This window comes from Diceros bicornis, chromosome 1, assembly GCF_020826845.1.
Source record: "Diceros bicornis minor isolate mBicDic1 chromosome 1, mDicBic1.mat.cur, whole genome shotgun sequence".
NCBI classification, from domain to species: domain Eukaryota; kingdom Metazoa; phylum Chordata; class Mammalia; order Perissodactyla; family Rhinocerotidae; genus Diceros; species Diceros bicornis.
In genome coordinates, this window is record NC_080740.1 from 55,483,964 (window position 1) to 55,493,120 (window position 9,157).

Consider the following 9,157-nt stretch of genomic DNA (forward strand, 5'->3'; position numbering starts at 1 on the left):
CCAGAGGGCCGGATGCCTTTGTTGATAAAAGGTCACAAGAAGGGCGCATTGACTCTAATAAGCATTCTTAAGCAGTCCTGGGTCAGGCCATTCCGGAAGGGTCAACCTTTGGAAAGCCGTATCACACAATGACAAGAAACACAGAAAGGCCAAAGAGTTCTTACAGCTCAAAATTCTTTGTCTAATTACCCAAAGTCCACTGCCTCCACCAGAATGGAGACTGAGCTCCTGTCTTTTTTCTGTCACGTACCTGGCAGGTGACTCCTCTCTCTGGGGCCTCAGTTTCCTCATTCTGCAAAGTGAGAGGACGGATGGCACTCGAACAACCACCTCCAACCCTGGCTCCACTTTTGGAATTTCCTGGCATGTTTTTGATTTTTAACTCAATGAATGCAGATTCTTGGGCCTGTGCCAGGCTTGCTAGGTCAGGATCTCTAGGGCTGTAGCCCAGACCCTTACATATTTAATGAGCTTCCCTGGGGGTGCTGAGGTGGCCAGCTGGGTACTCAGCAAAACCATGTTCAGAGCCACTGAACTAAATGACTTTTAGAATTATTTTTAAGATATTTAATTATATTTTAACAACATAAAATATAGACATTTTTTAGAAAAATCAGAAAAGTAGAGAAAATAGAATTTTTCAATGATAATTATTCTACCAGCCAGAGATCTCTATGCCGTCATTGGTCCTTCTACATAGGTTTCTGGGATTTTGGCTTTTGTTTGCATCATTATAACCACATTACACATACAAATCTTGCATCTTGCTCTTTCACTTAATATTATCCTGAAGGGTTTTCCCATGTTTTATCTAACATTTTCAAAAGTAAATGACATAATCTGAGAGCATGGTTCCTAGTTTACTTGTCACTCCCTTTTATTGGGCATTTTTAGCTAAATGAAGGGAACCACTTGCTTTGTTGCAGAGCCCCTCCTGAGGGATGTGAGAGCAAAGGGTGGGCCATCGACCCTACTTCCCTGGCTTCGTGGAAACTTGACAACCCACATTTTGCCTACAGACTGCCCTACTTTGGCCTTTGTGCCAGATGAAGACCAATTCACTGAGTCAGATGCTGGACTTCTCTCCTGAGAACCTTGTATCATTGCTGCTGATGAAATAGATTAATGGAGAAGCTGATGGATCTGACCTAGAAAATATCTCCTGATCATTCCCAGTCAGTTTTCATTTGCTATGGCTTGTTTGTCCATTTTAAGGGCTGCAATGAGCTTAGATCTTAATTGGTGAAATCTCAGGTCTTGGAAGCTCATTCATTGACCCAGTCATGAGTCCCTCAGACTAAGTAACAAGCAAGTAAGTAACTCAAGGCCAGGCTTTGGGCAGAGAGGATGCTTAGGGTCTGGTGGATAGGGGCATCACTGCTCTCACTAAACTTCTCTGCATAGATGGCAGAAGCCAGAGAATCCAGCTAAACCACGCATTTTTCAAGTAGGAAGCTGAGACTTTTCTCAGGGGAAAGGACCTGTCTAGATTCTCACAGTGAGTGTGTGGCAGAGCCTGTTGGCAGGGGCTGGCCGCCTGCCCTAGACGTTGGGCTGAAATGCTGTTACAGGGTGTCTGTGACTGCTCCTCCTTCAGAATGTTCCAAGAGCTCAGGATGGCCTTGCCATGCCTCCATATTTCCCAACCAACTGCTTTGCCTCAAAGCCCGTGTCAATCTAATGACCTTATAGTCATCTCTTCTTTTCCTTTTCCTTCCTCCTTTCCTCCTTCCTTCCTTCCTCCCTTCCTCCTTCCTGTCTCCTTGCCTCCCTTCCTCCTTCCTCCCTTCCTCCTTTCCCATTCCTCACTGCCTCCTTTCCCCTTGATCCCTTCCTCCTTCCTCCTTTATCCTTCCTCCTTTCCTCCTTCCTCCCTTCCTCCCTTTCTCTTTCCTCCCTTCCCCCTTCCTTCTTCCTTGCTTCCTTTCTCCTTCCTCCTTTCCTTCTTTCTCCTTCTTCCCTCCCTCCTTCCTCCCTTCCATGAAATTTTCTGAATGTTAAGCAAATGTCACGCACTCTACTAGAGATTCAAAGGGTTCACCAACTAGTGGGAGTGACAGGCCAGCCCACAAATAGTTTCACCACCAGTGTGATAAATACTGTGATGGGGCTGAGGGAACATGGGGAAGGGCACCCATCCCAGACTTGCAGAGGGGAGGGGCTCCCTAGAGCAGGTGACCTCTAAATCAAATTCTGAAGACTGAGTAGAAGTGAGCCAGGTGAAGCGCGGGGAGATCATTCCCTCTTGGCAGAGAGAACAGCAGGTGCAAAGGGCTGTGGGTAAGAAAGCACATGAGACACAAGAGGGACTGCAGGTCATCCTGTGGTTAGGGCCCAAAGAATACACTGGGGAGTGTGTTTGGGGGTGGGCGAGGATCACAGCAAGACAAGAAGTAGACCAAGTGGCAAGGCTACAGGTTCTAAATGGCCTTAACCATACCCAGTGATTAAAACTTTCTCCTGAGGGGGACGGGGAGGGGCACAATCAGGGTGCACCCAGGATGTTTTTGTGGCCACAGAGTAAAGAATGGAGCCCGAGAAAGAAATTCAAGTGAGAAGTGGTGGTGGCCCAGGCCGAGGCTGGGCTGTGAGGAAGACGAGAAGTCAGGGCAGATCTCTGATGGAGCGCTTCCTGCCACAGGGCTGCAGAGTTCTAAGGGGTGCCACCTACTGCTTCCAGACTGCACCCAAAGAGTTCCCAAAGCAAACAGTGAAGCTACACACCTCGAATTGCTATGCCTTAGCCTTCTCCAGCCACCCAACCAGGGCCACTGATTCCCTGGGACAACCAAGCTGGCTTCAATGATACGGACGCCTCAGCGCTTCTGGCTGTGTAGAGCCTGCTGCTGATCAGCTCAGCCCTAGAGGGTGCAGGTCCCTGGCCACTGCTCCAATGAAACAGGCACACATTTGATGAGGGTTAATTGAATTTCTGTGTCTCTAAATTCATTATTAAAGGCCAAAAAAGGAGGAACACTGGTGTTTTTTATTCCTCCTTATCTAAATAAAACAGATGTTTGCAAAATACTGTCTTGAGAGGAGGTGGCCAATTTTTCTTTCACCTAAAAATCCACTGGTACAGAATAGCTTTGGTACCAGTTCATATTTAAAAATTGCATTTTGCTGTTATTTATTTGTATTTCTCTGACCCAGAGGTGCCATCTTCTCTCATAGGTGTGAGAAGGACAAGGGCCCTTTGGAAAATGCAAATGGTAAGTTCACATCTAGGATGAGGGGGTGGAGTGATGGTCTTGACCTTCTGTAGGAGTGGTGTCTCCCAGACCGCCAATGAGCTCTGTAAGCAGTAGGTTTCTGCTCCAACAGGGCAGAGCTATGGCTCTGTGCATTTGGGGAAGCTGAGCCCTGAAAGGGAAGGAAGTCTACTTTGGTTGAATAACACTGAAGGCCTCTGTAAAGTGCAGATATAACCAGGAAGAGGCTATCATATTCAGCTCTTCTCATTGGCTGACATCTCCACTCTTACTGTACCTAATTAGGCAGGTACCCAGCTGGGCATTGAAAGGCTAGAACACAGGAATGATAAGTTTTGTGGGGAAGAATCAGATAATGTCTGGAGGAGAACTCACCAAGGTGGGACACTACTATGATGGTCCCCAGGCAGCTGGGCAGGGAGTCAGCACAAACAGAAGACACCGTAGAAGAAGACTGACTGAGAAGGAGAGCTGAAGAGGACCAACTTTGCCTTATCCTGTATCAGCCGTATCCTGAAAGCCGACAGCATCCATATCTCTGGGCTCATAGCATCTAGTTTATTAAAACCCAGTGCCTTGGGTTTTCTTTCTCACAGCATCTAATTTATCAAAACTCAAGTGCCATGAACAAGTGTTTTTGTTTTTTTTTTAATCAAGACAAAGAATGGTCTAAGCCTTGTATAGGAGTAATCTACTTGAGGAGCTTGGATTTCAATCTTTATAAAATAATCATCATTTGGGTTGTGGGCTAATCCTGGGTGATCTCAGCTACTACCACCCTTCAAAAATCAGATCACTGGACATTAATCAGTCTTTTTTTTTTCAATCTGCATTTGTTACTAAGGATCTCATAGAGTCAGTTCGTGGGCAAACAGTCCAGCTGGTGTCTGTTCTCTGGATAACCCAGGAACAGCTATGAGACGGCAGCCCAGAAATGACAGGAAGAGAAGAGACCCACAGTCACTGAGTGGCTCTTTCACATTTTTTAATTTAATTTAATCTTCACCACAAGTCTGGGAGGTGGGTTTATTTATCCCTGTTTTCCAGCTGAGGAAACTGACTTTCAAAATGTCCCCTGAGGAGGTGGGATGGGCAGAATTCTAAGATGATTCCCAATGACCCTCGCCCTTGTATAATTCCTTCCCCTCAAGTGTTGGCAGAACCTATGGATATGATGGGACAGCACTCTCGTCCTTAGGTTATGTTACATGGCAAAAGGACTGTGCAGATGTAATTAAGGTTAGTAATCATTTGACTTTGAGTTAATCAAAAGAGAAACTATCCAGGTGAACCTGACTCATCACGTGACCCTTTACCTCTGCGTGGGAGGTCAGAGACAGAGGAAGTCAGGGATGTGAAGAATGAGAGCGATTAGACATGAGGGAGACTCTCCCTCCTGGCTTTGAGGTTGGAGAAGGCCATGTGAGAAGAAATGCAGGTGGCCTTAGGAGCTGAAGCATTCCCAGCCAACAGCCAGCAATAGAATGGAGCTGAATTCTGCCAACAATCACATGTGTTTGAAAGCCCTGAGCCCCAGAAAGGAATCCAGCCCAACTGACACCTTGATTGCAACCTTGTGAAACGCTGAACAGAGAACCCAGCTCAGCTGTGCCTGGACTTCTGGCCTACAGAAACCGGGAGATAATAAACAGTGTTGTTTTAAAGCGCTTAATTTGCGTTAATTGGTTATACAGCAATAGAAAACAAATACAGAAGGTGATGAACCAGAATTTAAACTCAAGGCTGTCTGGGTCTAAGGCTGTGCTCCTCCCACTGCAGCAGCTGCCCCCTTTCCCTCCACTCCATCGGGTAAGAGAAAGTGAGAAGGGGTTACTGGACAATTAAATTCTACAGTGTTTATTGAGAGTCTTTACATACATAGTCTTGGATTAGGCAGTGGATTTACAAGATGATTAAGACTCGACAGCATCCCACAAGTGGCTCACTGTCTAACGGGAAAGACAAACAAGAGGCAGATGGTGGAAACAATGTGAGAGAGCCTGTGGCAGACATGCAGGCAACATACTGCGAGAATTGGGGTCAGAGAAGACTCCGAAGGAGGGAAACTTGGAGCATGGAGTTGAAGACTGAATAGGAGGCCACAGCAGAGAAAGTGGGAAGTGCGTATGTGAAAGAACTCTGCACATTGAATAAAACAAAGCAGAAAGATGAGTTTATTGCAAGGGTTTTGACCTGCAAGCCAGGAAACTCAAGGCTACAAAGAGCAATGAGTTCCAAGTTGCTCACAAACTAAGGGATTTTTATGTGGTAAATGCAGAAGTTTTTGGCTTTTTCAACTGGTTGCCCAGTGGTCTTTTTCCTTATTTGGATCACCGTAGCCGAGTCAGGGGAACAAAGAAGTACAGAGATGGTGTGAACAGACTTGGCATTTGAGGATTGGCTGGCGTCCTCTGCTGATCTCTGAGAAGAGCTATAAATTCCTGCAACTTACGTCAGGTAAGGTTAAGTTTCCTTTTTCTTTAATGCACCTGCGTTGGCCAACTCCGTGCTGTCTCTGACATAAGTGACTCCGTTTTAGTTTGGTTCTACAAATGGCAATGACATGGGCAAAAGCAGAGACAACATACACAATATATTTAAGTTCTAATTAGCAGTCTGTGGTATCTGGACTGTCAGGCACGTACAGGGCAGGTGGGAGATGGAGCTGGAAATGTGGAGTAGACTAGACAGAGAGGAGCCTTTCCTGCCATGATGTGGTGGTCTGGCCGTTTCCTCTGGGCGGTGAGAATAATTTCTCTGTTCTGCCAGCACTGCCTGCCCAGAGATCTCATAAAAATCAAAAGGCAATTTATGAGATGACATTCTAGACTGTCTTAATATGCATTAAATATCAAGCTCCATGACCTCAGATGGCTGCGGTTCCTTTGGTCAAGTCCTTTTCACTTCATTTAGTCAGGGATTCATTCTACAGACATTTCCTGTGCAACAGCTCTTGCTGGACACTGTGTTAGGCCCAGGGGCCACTGCAGGGAACCCCAGGAGGCCCTTCCCCTCCGGGAGCTGGCAGGGTTTGGAGGCTGCATCGACCCTTCCTGGGGTGGGGGTGAGGGAGGAGAGACAGGATTAAGAGGGCATTTCCAGAAGGAGGAGAAGGGAATTTGGCTCCTGGGAAGTAAGAGGGGGAAGAGGCCAGAAAACATCAAAGACTTCCCTTTTCCAAAACATTCTTGAATTCTCTATGCTCAGAGAACTTGTTGCTTCTGATGAATAAGCTGTCAGGCTTCAGCTGGAAAATTTATGCAGGTTACCAGAGCCAGTTCAAAGCTGGTGACTGTGCCCAGATTAATTGGATGCTCAGGGCTGAATTACCATGAATTCTTTACCTTGATTGTATAATGGCTTCTTTTCTTCATTAAAATTTGGCATAGTGACATCCTAGGCAACAAAACATTTCAAGGGGCATTTTGGAGAGGATTGTATTTTTTCCTACAGCAGACATCTCTTTCCTAATCTCAAGGTTATGTTACCGCACAAAATTGGGGTTCTCTGCCCAATGCATGCAAACGACCCAATTAATTACAGCATCAGCCTCTGGGAAAAGAGATCAGCTTTATTCTGTGAAATAGATCTGCAGGGAGAAAAGGGGGCATATCCCCTCAGATTCTGTCTCTCTTATTCAGAAATTTAAGAGGTTAGGGAGAACAGGCTGGCACTCGGAAATGCTGGTGGGACAGGTTTTGATTGGTGGGCTTCAAACATTTATGGTAATGTTTTAAACATTTATGACAGGGTTCTAAACTTTTATGATGGGGTTCTAAACATTTTTGATGAGGTGGGGAAAGAATTTTAATACCGCATCTTCCTGAATGAGGGACCCCTCCCTTCTGATAAGAGTCTGACTTGCAAGTTCTGGTCAAGTCCTGGTCCTTGGGTTCCGTGGGGAGGAGGATCTTTGGTTCTGAGGTCATTTCAGGTCAAGATTTCTTCTTTTTTGCATGCCCTGGCTATGTGACTTTGCAGATTTTCTGAAAAGCGATTCTTAATCACTCTGTTGATAAGAGATGGGATCAGTTGAACTGGTCCAGGAGGGCCTGCATGTGGTTAGTTTTTCAGTCTATTGTAAAAAGGAATAAAAAATCTAGGGAGTGGTAGAATTATTCTTATTTTGACTATAATGGTAGTTTCATGGGTGTATCAGTCAGCTTAGGCTGCTGTAACACATTGCTATGGACTGGGGGGCTTAAACAACAGAAATTTATTTTCTCACAGTTCTGGAGGTTGGAAGTCTGAGATCAGGGTGCCAGCATGGTCAGGTTCTCCATAGAGGGAGGGAGAGAGGGAGGGAAAGTGAGGTTGGGGGGGGGGGGTGGAGAGAGAGAAAGAGAAAGAGAGAGAGTATGCCCAAGTGAGCTCTGCTGTCTCTTCCTGTTCTTATGATAATGCTAATCCTGTCATATCAGGGCCCCACCCTATGACCTCATTTAACCTTAAATATCTCCTTGTAGGCCCTGTCTCCAAACACAATCACGTTGGTGATTAGGGTTTGAACATATGGATTTTGGGTGGACACAATTCAGTCCATAGCAATGGGTGTATAAATCTGTCAAAACTCATCAATTTGTATGCTTTAACTGAGTGCAGTTTATTGTAGATAAACTATACCTCCATAAAGTTGTTTTTAAAAAAATAGAATAGGCCAGAAACAAACAGAACTTGGCTCTGTAGATTTAACACAGACTTTTGAAAAAAAGTCAGGTTAGTCCTTATTCTAGAATTGAGTGACTGAGTCACTTGCTGCCCAGGGAAACAGCTGGAGGAGGAACCACCCCCTTCCCCAAATTCCCTACCCCACTGGGCTTACATCTGCCACTCTGTGACTAGGCCACAGAGGATAGGATGGATGCTGCCTCTGAGCCCAAGCTGGTAACCCCCTCCATCCCACTCGGCTTTGGGAGCTCTCAGGACCCAAATAAATGACTGACCAGCCCCTGCTTTTGAGAACAGCTCCATTTTACCACCTACCCTTGAGCATAAGTTCCTGCCAAAGGGCCCTGGGAGAGCTGTGCAGTGGAGGAAGGGTCTCAGGTGCCCACCTGCTCAACCAGTGCCCCCACAGGGTATCCCCCACTACACCAGGACCCCCACCAAGGCTGATCCCTTCCCAAGGGGCTTCATGCTCCAGCATTTCCTACCCCGTTCTGGACCCCCTCCTAGACCCCCTCCTGAATCCCCTCCTGGCCTGTGCTCTATGTCTTAGGCTCTGCAGACTCAGTGCTCAGATAACATACTGGCGGATGGTAATGGCTTGCGTGAACCAAGGTTACCTCTGAAGTTAACAGACACCTTCTTGAGACAGTGTCTGAACATCAAAGAATCTTGATGCTTTTGATCTAACCCCCTCTGAACTCTAGCCTGTCATTCCAGGGGGCTTTTTCTAGAACCCCAAATGGATCACATCATTCCACTGACTATGTAACAGCTAGATCTTAAGTTAGCATGAGGGAAGCCATCTTAGGGAAAGGAAGCAATATTGTAACTATGATCCTGAGTCACCAGTCTCTGAAACTGCACTCTAGCCTGCACGTAGTCTAAATGATTAAGCACCTCTCGCTTTTGCAAAATACATCATCTGCTAACTCTGACTCTTGCTTACGTATATCTCCCAGCTGTAATAAGACGATAATCTTGTTCTCTGAGTTCCTGAGGAACATGATGACCTCCAGAAAGAAAAATTCTGTGTTGGTACCTGTCACGAATGACAGAAGAACGAGATAATGTGGCTCCTTGAAGTTTGTCACACCGGGTGATCAACATCCCTAAACCCCCTCCTTCCCTACTCGTTTCCCCTATATAAATGTCTCAAGATTCTGTATGATTTTAAGATGGCTCTTTAGGACACTAGTCTGCCATCTTCCAATTGTGCTAGCTAATCGTATAAACTTTCCTTTCTCAACCACCAACTCATTTGCAATTGATTGGCACTG